Below are 20,975 nucleotides of genomic sequence, written 5' to 3' on the forward strand. Positions count from 1 at the left end.
AAATACAATAATAGACAATAATTTAAGCCTGCTCGTGTTGCTTTGGTATCGATGAAAGTTTGGATTTATGAAAATTTGTCCAAATAAATATGAAAGTTTGTAAAATCGTTGATGAATATAAATAAATAAAAGCACAGAAAAATTTACTTATAATTGTATATAAATACAAATAATTCTATGTAAACTAGATCATCTGTTCAATATTACAGTTGTTCAAATGACCAACTGAACAAATAAAATTCCCTATTTTTAAAAATACGTACAACTAATAATATGTTTATTTGATTTTAATTCCAAAAGTATAAATGGAAAAATGAACATAACTATAAATGAAAATTTATAAATTTACTAGTTAATAAAAATATCATTTGAATAAATGATTTATAATACAAGTGTATAAAAAAATCAATGGAATATTCACTTAATGAACTTACGTATTTAAAAAGATAGATCCGAATCAATAAAATTTATGGGTTTCTAAGTGGCTTTTGTCGCTTTTGATGGGATTCTATTGGAAATTTTAAACAGGGCTGTCAAAATGAATATCGGTTAAAAAAATAGGAAACGTTATTGCAGTTTGAAAATTCAAAAATGGTGTTTTATTAAACGTCTATCAGACTTTTGAGCTCGGAGAGCTCAAAAACATCATAAATGCAATTTTAAGCGCTTGGGTATGAAATTAGCGGGAAGTTGCAGGGATGGCCTTTGGGGTCAACCGGTTTCCTAATTTTTTTTAATATTTAACGCCCTTGCACTGTCCTCAGTGAATAAAATTTATACTCATAAAATCCGTTTTAAACCTACAAAAATTATACATTAAAAGTTTTAAGTTTTCTTAATTTTTAACATCCACATACAGCCCTTTGAGGGTGAAATGTTATAAAGTTCGTTCTTAATAGATTGCTACATGCTTATAAAATTATATGACATTTCGTGGAAATCTTTTTTTTAACCGAATTCATTTTGACAGTTTAACTTCTGGACAATTATTCAGTTTGACAGTTTTACTTCTGGACAAATATTCATATTGACTGATTAACTTCAATGCAGATGTTCATTTTTGGGTGCCTCAACCTAGTCCGAATTAATACTTTCGAAAATGTTGAATTTCTATGAAACTGCAGTCTCTGTAACGACTGAAATTACAAACGGAATATTTGTTGAACGTTATGTTTGATACAAAATATTCTTTTTAAACGTGTGAAATATCAAATAGTTGATTCAGGAAAACGTAATGTATAAAGAATATTCACTGTTAAGAACGTCATATTTCTGAAATGTAAAACTAATAAAAGCGTAAATATTATTAAATGTAATGTTTCAATATCGCGAAAGATTCTAAGCGTGAGGTTTCATCAACGTAAGGTTTCTAAAAAAAAATCAATTGACATTATCGACTGAAAAAAAAAAATTCCAGTTGATATAGTAGATTTGTTATGATAACAAAAAATAAAATCTCAAGAAGAGAAGTGCAAAATATTATAATTTAAAAATAAATATATTAATTTTTAAGTAAATCTATTGTTATAGATGGTATTATTTAAAAAAAAGAACGAAAAATACTTTTTTAAATTTATTTATAAAAAATTATAATGCATATTCTTTATATAGTTTAATATATAGTTTTTCTTAATTATAAGATTTAATTTTTTTAATAGAGCTTATCTCAGATAATCTTAATTTAATAAAATTAAAAGTAGTTATTAAAACAATTATAAAGACCGTTGTGGAAATAATTCTCTGAAAAACTCTTGACAAGTCTTTATAACTCTGAATAAGACTTTTCGAAATTCTTCACATCCCTAACTAAGTGAAGGAAAGACTTAATAAGTCTTCAAAACTCTGCAATACTCTTCAAAAGTCAAATTTTCCCTGCAATTTCGGAATTTCTCAAAGAGTTATTAAGACTTGATAAGACTTGTTCAGTTTTACAGGAAAAGAAGAAAATATTTCTTTTCAAAAAATTACTTATCAGAATTAAATAAAACTATAAAAAAGAATTAATGCATGTTTTAAAAAATTTTTTTAAATAATATTTTCATCACGAAAATACTTTGATGGGCATCGAATCACTCATAGTTGAGCAAGTCAAAACATCAACAGCAAATGAAGTGCACTTGCTGTTGGAAACAGATATTACTCAAAGAGTAAATCCAATCGGTATTTAATTTGGACTATCAAATATTAAAGTTAACTTTCTAGGTAGGAAAGAATTTTCTAACCACATGCCACCTATTAGAAACTAAGAACACTCAAAGATTCTAACTGTAAATTCGTAAACTAAAATATATTAGGTATCAATTAATTCCAGCAGATAGCGTGTGGATAGAAAATTCTTTCTTTTCAAGAGTTTTTTCAGAGAATTATTTCCACAAGGGGACTTTCATTTTAAGTTATTCATTAAAATGTTTGGCATAAACTGAATTTTAATATTAAATAATTAAGTCTAGCCAAAGAACTTCAGCACGGCAATAGGCACATTTAAAAACTTCGTTCGCTGCATACACTGTATTAACGTAGGCTTTTTGACACCCTTGACAAAACAGACAATGTCTGCAAGGGTTGTAGATTACATGCACTGGGGAATCCTCGTCTCTACACACACAGCATACATCAGAACCTAAAATTGTAAAAAATTATTTTTAATTAAATAGATCTCCATCAACAATGTCAGCATAAAATTTCTCTATGTCTCAGAAAACATTTGATTACATATCAATTTGGCAATAACACAGCTTTATTCTAGATTACTCAACTATGCGACATACTGTACTCCGCTAAAATAATTGAATAACAAAAAAAAAATTGTTACTATATATAGATATATAAATTTTAGAGAATTGACTAAAGTTGACATTGAATAAAGCTTGAGAAACAAAACAGGGTGATTCAGAATTAGTGTCCGACCAAGAAAACTTGGATAGAAGAGGCGATTTTAAGCACAATTGCAAGAATAAAATTTTTCGAAATTCTCAATATTTTGGGAGTTATTGAGGATTGAAATAGACCAATCAGAGAGCTCGTTACAGATTTAAAGAAAGAAAAAAGTACAATAAAATTTACCAAGCGAACGTCATAACGAATGATATTATTGACTTATTTATTTTAAAAATAATATAAGATGTTATTTCTTTTGTTTCGAATAAATAAAAACTTTAATATTTTTATTACAGAAAATAAAATTACTTCGCGCATTTCCTCGGGCTTACTCGAGTAATACAATTATGGTCTTAAAATTAGTATTGCTGGTTCTCCTGCCTACTGTCATGCAAGTTGTCTTGATGATTGTCCTACGGAGTGTTATGTAGAAAATCTTACTAAGTGTTCTGACGTTCAACAAGTATCTTAATTTCATCTAGTAAATCGGTGGGATTTATGGGAAAAATTATTCTCTACAAAAAAGTGATAACATCATTTTACCGTATCATTAGCCCAAAAAAAAGTTGGAGCTGCGTCTCGGTTGAAAATTGCTATTCACTCCAAAAATTAAGTTTCCATTTCTGAAGTTCCACAAGTATCTCACTTTTATTAAATAAATAGGTAGGAATTATAGGAAAAATTATTCTCTACAAAAAAGTATTAAGATCATTTCACTGTATCTTTAGCCCAAAAAAAGTTGGAGCTGCATCTCGGTCGAAAATTGCTATTCACTCCAAAAATTAAGTTTTCATTTCTGAAATTCCACAAGTATCTCACTTATGAGGGTAGAGGTAAGGACTCCATAATGGAGGGTAAAGCTCCTTGTTTAGGTACCTCTCCATTGATAAAAAATAGAAAAAACTACTCAGTTAAATTAGTAGATAAAAATAAATATGGCGGTCCCTGCTGTAACGTCATATACTTTCGCGCATGCGCAATAACAATTACGTATTCAAAATTAATTTCACAAAAAAATTAATTAAAAATAGAAAAACAATCGGACAAATAAAAATATTGATCGGACAATCAATAAAAATAATTACCGATCAAATGAAAAAAAAAAACTAATCGATTTGATAAAGAAAGTGCTATCTTGCAAGTAAAAATTTGTTTAATTGTTTATAAATAAACAATTATCGGAAAAATAAACAATTACATCGGACATTGACGGACAAATGACGGACAATCGGATTGTTTAAATAAAAGTTAAAAAAATTTATTTTTTGGTGCTAAATTCAGTGAGGTTATTAGTTGTACGTATTTTTAAAAATAGGGAATTTTATTTGTTCAGTTGGTCATTTGAACAACTGTAAAATTGAACAGATGATCTAGTTTACATAGAATTATTTGTATTTATATACAATTATACGTAAATTTTTCTGTGCTTTTATTCATTTATATTCATCAGCAATTTTACAAACTTTCATATTTATTTGGACAAATTTTCATAAATCCAAACTTTCATCGATACCAAGCAACACGAGCAGGCATAAATTATTGTCTCTTGTTGTATATCATTTGAGCATTTAAATTCGCGCTAAACTAACAGGTGGTGTCACCTGCAGGGTAATGCATGGCATCACATCAAGACAGCAGATAACTGTTATTATAGTTTAGATGTACAGTCGCCTTCATTGATTTGAGTCGGTTTGTTATGCCTCCATCTGGTGGATATTAATTGATTGAGCATGAAAATTTATCAATGTGTTAACCTTACAACGAGTTGAAATGCCAAAAATTTTTAACGAACTCAACCGTAAGCGTCATTTTTAGTGTTGACCACCTGTATAAACCTGGTATCAAATAATTAATTTTAATTAATCGGATCTATACAAATCGTTTGTTCTTATTTGTTCGTTAAAAATATTTATTTGTTCGGTTATTGTTTATTTATAAAAAATTAAACAAATTTTTTTTGTTAAGTTAGCGTTTTATGGCTCGAATTAAAAAAAATTTTTTTTTAAACGATAAATTAATTTTTTTTATTGTTTGTTCGATTAATTTGATTGTTTGTTCGATCATTTTTCCATTTTAATTTAATTTTTTCTTAACAATATTTTCAGTTTTTTTTAGTTAGTTCGGCGCATGCGCAGACTTGTGAAACTGTCAAGCGACTCTTGATCCCTTAAGGGGTCGAAATCTCACGGTGTATCTACGTTAGCTCCAATCAGCTCCGATATTGTATTTATGGCAATATTGCTAATTAAATATTCTAATTAAATTTATTGAAATATAAGTATTACGGAATATAATCCACTCATGTATTCAATTGTGATAATGTCGGTTGGTGTTTAGTTATTTGCATAATAGTTTGGAGTATCTATTATAGAAAAATCTGCTGATTGATTTATCAAAAAAATCCTTAGCAGTACAATGAGACGTCGAAAAATTATAGCTGATTAATTTATTAGTAATTGTAAAGATGAAGTTTCGTTTTTGTAAGTATGCATTTTTTTTTATCTAATAAATTTTTCATGCATTCAAAAATTAAATCCTTACAATTTTTATAAATTTTCAGATCTCAGTGAATAATCATTTACATATAGCCTAAGTATTTAAACAAATATCACATGATCATAAAAATCGTAATAAAGTAAATATAGGCTTTAATTTAAGCAATTTATTAAATTTGTTATCGACAAAGGACATACTGTGAAAGTTTAAGATGAACGGAGTACTTATATTGAATGCGTCAACAAAGCGATACATAGGTTAAAATGTTTCAACATGATTGGAGTAAGTTGATAAATTCTTTTTAAAATATTTAAACTACCATTGACAATCTCTTTAGAAGAAATTTCTTTAATCCAATCAGTAATTATTTTTACTAATACTTATTTTTATTCCGTTATATCAACAATCTTATATTATTTTTTTTTTTTCAAGAACAATACATTCACATGCTGCACTTATTGATAGTTATGAGAATATATATAACTGAAACTTGGAATACTTACGAATTGCATACTTACCGTGTGGTTTTCATTTAAAAAGAAAGATTCCATCTTATTGACACAAGTAAGTTATTTAATTGTCAATGCAACTGTATAAGTAATTCAGTTAATTTCTACAATTATTTTTCTATACCTAGGTTTACTCTTATACGTTCAACAAAATGTATAACTTTTGAGATAGATCATTTTGAAAATGGAGTTGTTTTGAGTGTATCAACTAAAGAATGGCCAATGAAGAAACGTTTATAAAGGTGTAGAAAATCTTTTTTAGTTCTAATAATCACAATTTCTTGAATAATGTTTATATATTTGACCTTATTCCTCATATTCTAGATGTCAAGACAGTGCAGTTTACATGAATCTTGGCCGTGTGCTAGCCTAAAAATGTTTGGAGAGTGGAATATTATTTGTCCGTGCTGATGCCGATTTACCAGATCGTGAAAAAACTAATTTAGCGTTCCAACAATTAGTTAATGAGGGTACTTCACTAAAAGAACCATTGCGCAAAAAATTTTCTGGATTAAGTAAGTATTTATCATTAGTATTTTACATTGAAATAAATTTTCTTAGAGCTAGAGAATTTTTCATATACTTAAAATGTTGAAACATATATTATACTGAAATCAGTAGGTATCTAACAATTTTTTGGTTTAGTTGCGAAAATAAATTGGTATAAAAATAATATTTTTAAAAAATTGCACTTTCAGTTTTTTTAAATTTTGAAATGTAGAATTTCTTTTTAATTTTCTCTAACGAATTATTTATTAAAAAAATTTTCTAAAAACTAACAGACGTCTGCTGATTTTTAGTATGATGAAACAAATTACTATAAATGAAATTAATTAGAAGATTTTCAAGTATTAAATAATAATAATATGATTACGTTTTCTTACCAAAATTTAATTTGAATTATTTACATAATGTAAATTATTGGAAAAAATTAATTATTTGTCAGAAATCGTAATTATCTACGATTTATACTGTTGTTTAAAATAGAATCATATCCAGAATTATGAAAAGATAGTTAATCAATAACATAGTTCGTGTATTGCAAGGGGTCCATTTAGAACTTTCTAATGCATCCCACATGTTGTTATCTTGTTTGATGATCTCGCGATTAAGTTTATCGCAATCTACCAGCAGTGGGTGCTCTAAAAAAATAATAATTCATACAATGACCTTATAGAACAATAAATAAATACTTAATTGTATTTATGAAAAAAAATTACCAGTATTTTTAATTTTTGTTTAAACAATTCGATCGTTCGTCGTTTGTCCGTCAATGTCCGATATAATTGTTTATTTGTCCGATAATTAGTCCGGCGATTGAAAAATGTTGGTACAGCAGTTGACAAAAGAAGAATAAATACTTTCAGTTCTGAAGAATAAATACTTTTGTTGATATTTTTCTCAAGCTTTCAACAATCAACATCAATCTTAATTTTGGATTTTAACTTAATCCAAATCTTCATTATGATGAATAAGTTCTTTTAACAATTTATCGTGGCCTTAAGCTATCGCCAAATGAATTATTCATGACATATTTAGTCATATTTAAGACATATCTAATTAACATCCAATCTGGTATAGGTTATTATAGTCACGTGATCCACTAACAAAAAAATTCGTCTCTATTTATCTTGAAATTAATTAAATATTTATTTTAAAATTAATTCAAAAATTATTTATTATTTTTAATGTTTGATACTTATTTATTGAGAAGAGTAATTTTTTATTGAAATTAGTTTGTAGATATGTAATTATTTATTAAATACCATACGGTATAGATTATGGTAGCCACGTGGCACATTGTTAAAAAATTATTTTTTATATTAAATTTAATTATTTTGTATTTAATTCTATTTTTATATATATTAAATTCACGGATAAAGCTTCGACAGACAATCCAACAAAAAATAAAAATAAGCAAGGTAATAATTCATAACATGTAAACAATATATAAGTAAATATTTTGTAAATTATTGCTTGATTTGGACAAATAAGCGATTATAAATATTTTATAAACATTATAATGAGTTGATGCATCTTTAATAAATCGGTTAGGAAAAATCCATAATTTCTAATTAAAAAATAGATAAATATTTTCAATGAGCCATAAGCCGATATTACTCATACATTCCACCTGTTTTGAAACATTTAGGGCTAAATTTTCAATCCAAGGTAAAATTTTATTCAATGTTAAAATATATCTATATATTAATGTATATAGATATACAAGCAATTATAATTTTATCCTGGATTTAAATTTATCCTCGATTGAAAAACTGGTCCTTGGAAAATTTTTTGTTAAATTAATATTACTGTTTCAAAAGGTGAGCCTTAGCTTATATGCATTTGATTTATTTATTTTATTTTTTGGCTTCTGCTCTCAGCAAATTAATTATTGGAAGACAATTAGATTCAACGACAGCAGAAATATTTATGATCGCTTATCTTTCCAAATGGAATGATAATTTACAAAGTGAATATGTGCCTATTGTTTACATATTATATATGAACTATTAGCTTTCTTATTTTTATTATTTGTTGAAATGTCCCTCAAAACACTATTGGTGAATTTAATATAAAAAAAAAAAAAAAATTAAATATGAAACGAGTGAATTTAATATTAAAAAGTTAATTTAACATGAAAATGAATTTCTTAATAATGTACCACGTGGCTGCCATAACCTTTACTTATACTGCCTGGCATTCAATAGATAATTAGATATCTATAAGTGAGGTCTTGAAATTCTTAAAGCGAAATTCAGTTAGACTAAGAGATAGATGTTAGACTAAACATATATATTTATATATATATTTTTTTTTCTTAAGTAGGTACTGCTACAGACACAATCCACGGACTAGATAATTAGGGTCCCGGACTCCTCCAAAAACGGACGAAAAAAACAGATCCGCCCGGGTCTAGTATCCACAAGTCCATGGATGATATTTATAGACACATCGATTATATCCATCTAAGCCAATATTTGTCGATGAATACTCCGATGGTGACGAGTGGATTTTACTTATTAATGAAAAAATATATAAATTAAAATTATAATAATGCGTATTAATTAGATATAAATGTATGTATCAATACTTTACCCTGGGATTTTGTTCCATAGTCTAGAAACGGCGTTACATATTTTTAAAACTTTGGTTCCTAACCCCCTGTAATCATTCATCGCAACCAAACTATTTTTTTGTTCCTCATTAGCATATCTTACAAAACCATAGCCTTTACTAAATTCAGAACTATCTAAAATAACTTTAGCAGTACGGATAGAATTATAGTTAGCTGCAAGTGATAATTAGATTTAAAGAATTGGTGTATTTTTTAAATTTTCGATGAGCAGTGCGTGAGACCTTAGACCAGATATCCTTATTTTAATATTTATTTAACTGCAATAAATGTTACTATTATTTTTTTAATTATTTGATCCTTTAATAGTTTTACTTCTATGTACTGTACATATGAACAACGCATCTTTTACACTGAACACACATACACTCCACGAGTATCTATGCTGCCTCATTTTTATTTGTTCATACGTTTTAAATATTTTATATGAGGATGGGCAGGATATTTATGACCATTCGACTATCTATTACACTTACCATTGTCACAAAATATTTAATAGAATCAATCCCTACACAATTTTTTTTATTTAATTTCTATATTTTTAGATTTTGTATTTCAACTTTAGTATACTGAGACATGAGCGTGTTTATTTTTTTATTATTAACTGAATTATTTATTTGTTAAGTATGTCAATATAGTTCAACTGGAACTCTCGATAGTTCGAACATTCAAACATGAAAAAATTTCTTTTTTTCACCTCCGGGCGTCAAGCGTCAACTTTAGCCCCGCTGCGCTAAACGAAGTTTCCGCTTTACGCCTTCATCGAGGAAAAAAATGGTATACACTCCTCGGGAAGTAAATAAGAAAGCCTCAGATCACATGTTTGTTGACCTCGGCTTCGCCTCGGTCAACAATTGCATGTGCTCTGAGACATTTCTTACTTTTCTTCCCTAGGGGTGTAATGTACTATTTTGTTTTTTTATTTATACGTATATAGCAAAAAAATTAGTACTTATGATTGGCATCGAATATAAAGAGCGCCATGAGGCACCATCTTTAATTGATTACTGATAGATTCAGGGTTTTTCAACAAATCATTGTAGCACATCCATGATCCAGATATTCGTCGACAATAAGCAACGTAATGGTTTGAGTAGTATCCGGAAACTCCAGACAATCTAAAATTGGATAAATAAAGAATACAAGTTTGAAACTAAAAAATTCATTATTTGAAAGTAATTAAAATAATTTACCAACCGGTAACGAACAGTACAGCTACTATCATCTTCCCTAGTCACTGGTAGCGATAAATAAATTGGCAGCTCGCTTAATTTACATTGTCTACCTTCAATTTATTGACGTGTTTTTATATCCAATTCTATGTAAATGTAAGTATTTGGCTTTTGTCGACGTATTCTTTTGTATTTCTTATAAAAATTACAATGCATGTTATACATTACAGGATGATAATCTAATGATTTTTCCAAAGAAGTAAATCCACACTGAGTAAATATTATTTTTAAAATCATCATCATTTTTTAAATCCGGTGTAGCTTCAGTCTGGTCACATTTTGTCGATTTCATCCAATCAAATCCGTTAAATTTATTATTTGTAGCCTTCCCTTTCCAATTTTCTTCTTGGTCATTTTCATTCTTTATATCAGTTATTTTTCTCAAATTATAATTAAAATCATCATTTTTTAAATCCGGTGTAGCGTCAGTCAGGTCACATTTTTCCGATTTCATGCAATCAAATCCATTTAAATTATTTGTAGCTTTTTCTTTCCAATTTTTTTCTACTTCATTTTTATTCTTGACATCGACTATACTACTCAAATCATTATCTGAATGGCTAATAGCAGCTTTTGAATCAATTTCATTAGAAAAGTCATTAAAATTACTGGAGTCTGCAGACTTAATATTTAAATTAAATACGTTTTTATCTACATTAGGAGTGTTGTTTTTTTCTTCTTCCATGGTATCTTTAACAGGATCAGTTTTTTTTATTATACTTAAGTCACAATTTAAAGTATCACTACAATTTTCTTCCGATTTATTAAAATTTTCAGAGATAAATTTTGTTATTTTTGATCTAAGGAGAACAACTCCACCAAGAAGATAGTCGAGGTGCAATTTTAAAAGGGTATACGCATCAGTGGGTAGTGAAACTTGATGCTTTAGAGCCATTTTTAAATCTTTAAAGTCCTGCTCTACGTAGCTAGATGTTGCGCGCAAATCAGTATAAGGAATGCATACATTCGACCACAAAGGAAACTCCATTATCATTTCCACTAATGGTTCCTCTATTGGAGGCATAAAAAAACTCTGGAGCTTTTTCCCTTGACAGATTACCTTTTTAGACATTTTCAAGCGCTTGGTCATCCACGCTGACATAGACATTGAATCTTTTTCGGAGATTTTCGATGAAACTTGTTCAACATCACATTTTTTAGAATCAAAATCGTACTTATCGATTTCTTGTGTTACATTCAACAAAAACTCTTGGATATTTCTGCTTGAAATCAAATTTTCCAACTCTGATTTTGCTTTTGTGGGAGTAATAGTTTCACTGTTAATTGAAATAATGCTATCTTCGTACTCGTTGTTACAAACAATTAAAATTAGTAACAAAATAAGTTCAAAAGATTTGAAGTTACTACAATCAATTAAAAGGCATATACAGTAAGTGTAAAATTTCTTCACAGATGAATGAATTACTGTTTTAAAGCATTTCCATCTTGTTATTGTGTGCACGAAATGCGCTACATCTAATCTGATATAAGTAGTAATATCTGTTGTTGTTTTACTTTGGAGATTTTCAAAACAAACTCCAATATAATTCTTAAGAGGCATATCATTAAATGCAATCGACATTGCATTTAATTGAGCACGAGCTCCATCAGATACCGCTTCGTGCGGAGGCTTTGCTCCCAAACGTAGCCATCTTTTCAACCACAGTGTGATAATATCCGCATCTTGTGCTTCGGATAACATTTGATAAATAGCTTGAGATGTTTTATTGAAATTTATAACAATTTCATAAAGAAATATATAAGAACTTTTTTCGCCTCCAGTAACTATTTTGCGAACAACCCCTCCCGTCGCATCAACACAAATCGACGAATATTTTCTGTGAAGACGACGATATTCTTTGTAGCAATGCATTTGAGATTGCGTTCTATAAAAAACAAAAAATGGTGTCTTCCCGATCATTACAATTGAGTTCCTATAAACAGGATCACTGTTAAGGCGATCAATTGCTGCAGAAGTATCCTTTCGATCTACTGGCTTCACTCCTCGTTCATCATCCATAAATTGCTTCTTTGCTTGGCGTAGTACGGTTGGTTTGTGTAGAAATGGGCATCCAGTATCGCCAGGTCGTAATAATTTCGTCGCTGCTTGTTTAGTGTATCCATGGACACTCAGATCTTTCAGTTCTTTACTAATTATTTTTCGTCTTTCAGCTTGCAACGGTCTTCGACAATCTTCGTGTTTATCAACGTAACGTGTATCATAGCACTTGATTTTAATAAATATACAGGACCGTCTTCCCGAGGGGCATTTTCAATTAAATCAAGTAAGCGATTGCCACATTTCTTACTTTTACAATGGGCCATTATAGTGAGATAATTATTGCCATTTACAGATATTCTTCCCTTATCGAAAATGAAAGCACATTTTAAACGATATTGTTCCCAAAAGGAGTATGCTATGATATCGGTCCAAATTCTTTTGTTAAGTTTTAGGCATTGCTGTTTATTTCCATCGAAGCTTAATTGAATTACCTGGTTCCATAAGTCTCGGCATATTTCTACATCGAATTCTTCAATTTTACTGAAATCTTCGAAGTATCAAACATGCTCGCAGTAGTCCGGATCATTATCATTGTCACCTTTGTCATCGCTGTTACTATTACTGTCAATACTTTCAATTTCATCACCATAAATGTCTGATTTTGTTGTTAATTCATCTCTATAATAGCCGCATTCCTTCAAAGCGATGGTCAATATATTTCTTCGATCACCATTTACATTTGTACGCACAGCGTGACGATCCCATTTGTTCTCCAGCTCATTAGAAAGGGTTTGCCAAATGTCCGATGACCACTTAGGTTTTTCCGGTGGAATAAAATATTTGATGTATTTTTTTAAAACATTGACTGCAGATTCAACGGAAACTTTAGCTTTAGAACCCATTTTTTATTAATTAATTGAAATCTGAAAAAAATGATTCAAATCATAAATTAATTTAACATTAAGAATAAAACAAATAATTAGGTTATTAAAATTATAATTAAGTTTTCATTTAGTACAATCAATTAACCTTATCAGTCACATATCAGTAATTTTAATAAATAAAATCAGCAAATATATCTTAATAAATAAATATTTTAAAAAATAACAAAAAAACCGTAAAAATAGTTTTGAATTTTAATTTGTTTTTATATAAAATTATACGAATTTTTAATAAAGCAAGTCGAATTACCTGAGGTACAGAAAAATTAAACGGACTGTCATTTATTTTATAAGAAATAGCGAATTGTTTTAAATTCAACGACAAAACTATTTTATCGACTGATAATCGAGTAAATATTTTTTTTAATTTGAAAATATTGGTAATCAGTAAAATTAAGTAAATAAAATAAATAATAAATGAAATTTGTTTCTCAGTTCAATCTTAATTAAAATAAAATATTTCTAAAAATAATAATTACTCCAAGATATACATATTATTGTTATTATTATTATTATTATTTTGTTATTAAATGCTCAGGGGGGTTATTCCCGGAGTCCGATTCTCCGAGGGCCCAGCCTGAGCTCCATCCGTTACTGCTGGACCACTCCGCACAACAAGGCGGTTAGTGATCACAGCAGGCCAAAGTCATTTCCCTTAAGAGACGGAGAGAACCAAGTAAAACAGCCTTCTGCATCCTAACTGCCAAGAACTCAGCTTTTGATGAGCAAGCTGGAACTTTGGCAAGTGAGGATACAAGACTGTTTCATCCCTCCTAGGACGCCAACAATCAGGACGACAAGCTTGACACGGTAACCTGGGTAAAGTTTGCCAATTTCAAACAGGAGATCCTGATATATTTGTCTTTTGTGCTCTTCTTTGGCTGAGATGTTGTATTCAGCCGGGGCCGAGAACTCAATGACATAAATGTCACAAGTGGCCTTGTCGAAGAGCACAATATCAGGTTTGTTGTGATCTATCCGCCGGGTTGTTGCAAATGGCATGTTCTAATAAATTTTGCAACTGTCATTCTCAACAACCTGGGGAATATCTCCTGGCAAATAAGGCAGCACTGGTGTCACGTCAATACCGTAGCAATGACGAAGATAGTAGTACAGTACTCTCAGGGCAGCATTGTGACGCTGGATATATGCACCTCTCGCCAGCACTGGACATGCCGACAAAAGGTGCATAAGCGTCTCCGGATGTTGTCTACACCTCCTACAGGACGTGTCCGGAAGCTGCACCTGGAGCACCTTGCTACGGTACTCAAGAGTGTTAATGACACCATCTTGGCAGGCAAATATGAACCCTTCAGTCTCGGACATCAGGCCCGCTGACTTTAAGAAGGAAAACGTCAGCTGGATGGACAAGCCATGATCACGCACGTGTTTAAAGAACACGCTGTGCATGGACTTGTCCATCAGTTCGCCAAGGAGTAGTTTTTCCTCGGCGTTCCTGATGACGCTCTTAAATTCCTCCTTTTGGAGTTCCATAAGAGCGTTTATTTCTCCAAGACCAAGGGTTCTTGCCGCATATATTGCTGCCTTATACAAGAATGACCCCTTATGCGCATTTTCATGTTTATGTACAATTTGCATAAGAAAGTCATCCTCGTCTGCAGTGAAATTGACAACTTCGTGAGTTAAACCCAGGACTAAACGGTCGTGAAGCCGCTCCAAACTCTGCAAACCTCTCCGACCGATGGACCGGGAGAGGTATAATCTGGCGACTGATGAATTGGGGTGCATGCTCCGATTCATATTAATGATCTTACGGGTTTTGATGTCGAGATCTCGTAAATCCTTTCGGGTCCATTTCAGGACACCGAAAGAGTATAGTAAGACTGGGACAGCGAGCATGTTAGTAGCTGAGACTTTGTTTTTGCCGGAAAGTTCGGAGGACCAAATTTTCCGGAGTCTCCTAACATACTCGCTCTGGAGAGTTGTTCGGACTTCAGAGACCGCATGCATGCGGTGCTCTTCCATTCCTAGATATCTATACAACTCCCCGGCGTCTAATTGTCTTAAGACACTCCCATCTACTAACTCGACATCATCACCAGTATCAGAGCACTTACCCCTCGCCAGATGTACGACCGCACACTTGTCCAACCCAAAAGACATTCCGACATCTCGTGTGTACTCTGCTACGATGTTGAGGGCTGCTTGTAAATGATCTTCAACAGCACTATATAGCTTCAGATCATCCATGTAAAGCAGATGGGTGATCGAATATTTTCGATCACCCGGAGGCCCCACAGAGTACCCACGAGTTTTACGGAGAGCAACAGATATAGGCAGCAGTGAAATGCAAAACAGCAGAGGGCTCAAGGAATCGCCTTGGAAGACCCCTCGTTTGTACTCTACAACTCCGGTTACGTGCAATGCGTTTCCACTTCCAATGTGAAAACGCGTTCGCCAGAGCTGCATTGTACGTCGAATGCATTCCACTATTTCGGGATTGACTCCCAGGCATTTGAGTAGATATAAAATCAACTCATGTGGAGTTGAGTCAAATGCCTTGCGATAGTCAATCCAAGCCATTGACAGGTTGCGTTGATAGCAGATCGCATCTTGTAAGACGCATCGATCCACTATCAGGTTCTCCTTGCAACCTGACAGGCCTCTTTTACTGCCACGTTGTTCATATATCTGTTGCCATACAGGCTCTATCTGCTGCAAGATACGGTTATTTAAAATTTTTGTAAAAATTTTATAAACCGCATTCAAGCAGGTGATAGGCCTGAAATTCTTAGGGTCAGACAAGTCACCTTTTTAGGTATCAGTACGGTTCGCCCTTCTACAAGCCAGTTCGGAATCGGATCGTCAGCTCTAATGTACGATGTAAATATGCAGGCCAGATGGAGGTGGGTAGAAGTAAACTTCTTCCACCAGAAGACATTAATGCCATCTGGTCCCCGGGCAGCCCAATTTTTGCTGCCATTTAGAGCTGAACGAACTTCATCCACACTGACTGCAGGGCTCTCTTCATCAGCATTCTGCCGACGGTGTTCCCGACAGAATGCTTTGAAGTCGTGCAGAGCTGGAGTATTGGCGTTCACGTTTGGTTGATCTCCATACAACTCAGTCCAAAAAGCTTCCACCCGCTCAGGTGTTGGATAAGTCCCAGTAACATCGGTCTTTGCTGTCAGAAACCGTGAAGGGCTGGATCGAAACAACGAGTTGTCGACCAACCGCTTCAGCCTTTTCTCTAGAGACTTTTGGCAGTCACTAGAGCCCGCAATTTATTAAGAGACTCTTCTTTGATGACAAGAAGAGTACTCTTGTTCAGTGTGTGATGACGCCACCGAAGTTCAGCAACAATGCGTCGAATTCGGGGCGTGTATGCTTTTTGAGTTGTTTCGAACTCAATCACACACTGAATGCGGGAGACATGTTTCCGGGATCTGTCAATTTTGGAGCCAAGTTGTAAGATGCGCTGTCTCAACCTTGCCTCGATCGAGAGACAATGTCTCTATCTCGGAAAAGCCGAAACTGCTGCACCATACACAACCTGGCTCACAGTGAGCAGGGTGGAGTCCTCCAGGATGGCTGCACGGAGATCTTCGTTTACCGCGTCAAGCTGTTGTTGGGAATAAGTTATCTTTTTAGATATACTTACTTGCCGTCCTACAAAGGGATTGTTGTTGTCAAGGAGGAACGGCGTCGCTCTTGGTGTAGTTGCGCCGGAAAGGAAAGTCTATTAGACTGCCTTCTGTCCGGCACAAGCGATCTTCTATTTCGCCGAAGATGAGCGGCATAATTACGCAGGTGTTTGGGCGTAAAATGCGCTAGCTCCGGATGCATATCACTCCAAAGAGTGTGCATCCGGGCCATATAGCCGCTCACCCCCGGCTCGCTACGTTGGTAGCACACCAAGAGATCGACTCTCAGTTCCTCCGTCCACTTAAAGTAAGTCCTTAAGTTGCCAGGGTCGTCATCTTTCATCGGGTCCGGCGTGCTCCTCCCACCTGATGAATGGTCCTCATCCGAAAAGGACCGGTTGTGGGGAGCACTTCTGAGTTGGTATCTTGTGGTAACTCAGTTATTTCCATGCAGTGACCTGATGTTATGGTCTGCGTTTCCCGCGATGCGCCGCTTGGAGGCCACGTAGCAAGCACCGCTTGTTATTATTATTATTATTATTATTATTATTAGATATTTTATTTATAATATAATATTGAGACTGAATAGTAAATTTATGTTATGAAACAAACTAATTTTTGCAAATTAAGATTTTTAATATAATAAATTTAATTTTCGATAACTTGAAAAATAAAAATAAAAATTTATTGAACAAAAAAGATTCAGTCCAGTTACTGTAAGCGTTAAATTAAGAAAAAATGCTCTCATTAATTGACAAAAAACAGCACATTTTCTATTAAAGTGCCCTATATTTTTTTCTAGGTTTTTATTATATTATAAAGGAATAATACTCACATCCAGCAGTACGGAAACACTTAGTTAATATATCAGCCTATTTGATTCTTGCATCATTCCATCAATTTCTGGCATTCTTCACCGACTTTTTCTGAAAACTATTATAAAATTATATACTTTAAATAATAAATTAATCTATTTGTTAATTTGATAAAAAAAATTACCTACTGTTTACAAATTATCAGTAATTTTTCATTGAGAATGTTTTCCAGGGTTAGTATTGTTTTAGAGGGCTAACTTTACTTATCGATCAAAAAATACTGATGATAGATCTTGAATATCGTTATTTTATGGTGAAATAATTGATATACTATTGTGCACAGTTTTGACAACCATTCCTGATATCATAAAATAAACTTGTAGAAGATCCAAAACAGCATTCTTCCTCAGTCTTTTCAGCTGCATCGTCAGTACAACGGATTTCTGTATCTTTCAAATCAAAAGCGGTCTTTAAATATACTTTGCTGCTTTCGAATATGATTTTTTATCAAATTCAAACGTTAAGTTAAGTGCAGTAAAGCTTAAAACCTGCATTTTATTCTTCATGGTTAGCATGAAAGGAATCACATACTTTATGTACTTCTTTAGCTCTCTATGAGTATTTTTTCAAATGAGCTACCATGTAATAAGCACAATAAATCGTTATCTTATCCTAAAATGATTCAATCTTATTTGGTGTTTTTAAATCATTCTTTTTCAGAAATCTTCGCCGCAGTTTAAGTATCGCTCACTATCAGATGTCAACATGATGTTTTTCCGGTTTATAGTAAACAATTAATGATTTATGATCGATCATTTTCGTCTGGATGAATTTCTTCTATATCCTGAATTTCTTTATCTGAGTAACAGACCATGAGTGACAGCTTGTAAGTTCGTACAATCATTACACACAAATCATCTAAATGACTTGTGAAAATTTATCCTCGCCATTTTGTAACCCGATTTATATTTGGACTTACGCGATAACAACCGTTTAATTATCGAACTCTGGGATATTTTGAATCCAAATCGGAATATATAGCAATACCATCTGAAGGAATTCTGTATAAAGAAAGCACCTTGTGTCTTTATTGGTTTACGTGTCATATTGACCAGTAGTTTCTGAGCACGTATTTTTTATTATCAACTGTCTACGAAGCACTGACAACTGCAAGTTGCTAGTCTTTTTTTTTATTAACAATGTCTGGTTATTTAATCATAATATGATAGTTGACTCCTTTTTTATAGCAATTCTTCCGACAAATTTGACCGTCAAGAAAATTCCAACCCTGCAAATCGTTAAGTAACGATTAAGTAAACAATGAGAGACAATAATTTATGCCTGCTCGTGTTGCTTTGGTATCGATGAAAGTTTGGATTTACGAAAATTTGTCCAAACAAATATGAAAGTTTAAAATAATGCTGATGAATATAAATAAATAAAAGCACAAAAAAATTTATGTATAATTGAACATAAATACAAATGATTCTGTGTAAACTTGATCATCTGTTCACTAATTATCATAATGTCGTTTATTCATAAAATCATTTCTACTTTTATTCATTATGATTATTTATCCGCAATTTCTTTTGTTCAAATAATTATAATAGTTTTTTTACATCCGGATATATCTTTTTAAATACATAAGTTCATTAAGTGAATGTATCATTTATTTTTTTATATACTTGTATTATTAATCATTTATTCAAATGATATTTTTTATTAACTAGTAAATTTATAAATTTTCATTTATAGTAATGTTCATTTTTCCATTCATACTTTTGGAATTGAAATCAAATAAACATATTATTAGTTATACGTATTTTTAAAAATAGGGAACTTTATTTGTCCAGTTGGTCATGTGAACAACTGTAAAATTGAACAGATGATCTAGTTTACATAGAATCATTTGTATTTATATCCAATTATACATAAATTTTTCTATGCTTTTATTCATTTATATTTATCAGCATTTTTTTAAACTTTCATATTTATTTGGACAAATTTTCATAAATCCAAACTTTCATTGATACCAAAGCAACACGAGCAGGCATAAATTATTGTCTCTTATTGTATAAATTTAAGATGACTATAATTATCAAATGAACAAAATTCAAAAATTGATGTAAAATAAATATAGCAGATATCGGAAAATTTTCAGATTTTCTCAATAAATAATTTATTTTTACAAAAATTCCATCTGATAAAGTTTTAAAAAACTGTCCCTGAAACTCTTATTAATATTTTTTTATACTAATTTATTTTTTATTTAAACCAACAAATAGTCGGATGTCGGTTAAATTCAAAATCATAAAAAGTAGTATGAAATTTGATTTTATCCATGAAATGGACGGTAAAGTTAATTAATATTATACTAATATATTATTATTAATATTATATATTGAAAATGAAAAAAAATAATATAAGATTGTTGATATAACGGAATAAAAATAAGTATTAGTAAAAATAATTACTGATTGGATTAAAGAAATTTCTTCTAAAGAGATTGTCAATGGTAGTTTAAATATTTTAAAAAGAATTTATCAACTTACTCCAATCATGTTGAAACATTTTAACCTATGTATCGCTTTGTTGACGCATTCAATATAAGTACTCCGTTCATCTTAAACTTTCACAGTATGTCCTTTGTCGATAACAAATTTAATAAATTGCTTAAATTAAAGCCTATATTTACTTTATTACGATTTTTATGATCATGTGATATTTGTTTAAATACTTAGGCTATATGTAAATGATTATTCACTGAGATCTGAAAATTTATAAAAATTGTAAGGATTTAATTTTTGAATGCATGAAAAATTTATTAGATAAAAAAATGCATACTTACAAAAACGAAACTTCATCTTTACAATTACTAATAAATTAATCAGCTATAATTTTTCGACGTCTCATTGTACTGCTAAGGATTTTTTTGATAAATCAATCAGCAGATTTTTCTATAATAGATACTCCAAACTATTATGCAAATAACTAAACACCAACCGACATTATCACAATTGAATACATGAGTGGATTATATTCCGTAATACTTATATTTCAATAAATTTAATTAGAATATTTAATTAGCAATATTGCCATAAATACAATATCGGAGCTGACTGGAGCTAACGTAGATACACCGTGAGATTTCGACCCCTTAAGGGATCAAGAGTCGCTTGACAGTTTCACAAGTCTGCGCATGCGCCGAACTAACTAAAAAAAACTGAAAATATTGTTAAGAAAAAATTAAATTAAAATGGAAAAATGATCGAACAAACAATCAAATTAATCGAACAAACAATAAAAAAAATTAATTTATCGTTTAAAAAAAAATTTTTTTTAATTCGAGCCATAAAACGCTA

The 20,975-nt window shown here is 31.2% G+C and overlaps 2 long non-coding RNA genes across 4 annotated transcripts; one reads left to right on the top strand and one right to left on the bottom strand.

Annotated features, from left to right (window-relative positions):
* Window positions 1-4,660: 4,660 nt before the first annotated feature.
* Window positions 4,661-8,940, top strand: LOC141525645 (uncharacterized). Of its 3 annotated transcripts, XR_012478885.1 has the most exons (7): window positions 4,701-4,715; window positions 4,983-5,357; window positions 5,438-5,655; window positions 5,806-5,937; window positions 6,011-6,124; window positions 6,207-6,397; window positions 8,709-8,940. It is a non-coding gene; the product is annotated as an uncharacterized LOC141525645 (long non-coding RNA). The 3 variants fall into 3 exon arrangements; XR_012478884.1 differs by lacking the exon at window positions 4,701-4,715 and adding an exon at window positions 4,661-4,675 and having other exon boundaries at window positions 6,011-6,397; XR_012478883.1 differs by having other exon boundaries at window positions 6,011-6,397.
* LOC141525646 (uncharacterized) lies at window positions 6,438-8,702 on the bottom strand. Its single transcript, XR_012478886.1, has 3 exons — window positions 7,103-8,702; window positions 6,767-7,024; window positions 6,438-6,699 (listed from the first exon to the last, which is right to left on the bottom strand). It is a non-coding gene; the product is annotated as an uncharacterized LOC141525646 (long non-coding RNA).
* Window positions 8,941-20,975: the final 12,035 nt, after the last annotated feature.

Source organism: Cotesia typhae, unplaced genomic scaffold, assembly GCF_013202065.1.
Source record: "Cotesia typhae breed Kobodo isofemale line unplaced genomic scaffold, CoteBio_Ctyphae contig_27, whole genome shotgun sequence".
Taxonomy (NCBI): domain Eukaryota; kingdom Metazoa; phylum Arthropoda; class Insecta; order Hymenoptera; family Braconidae; genus Cotesia; species Cotesia typhae.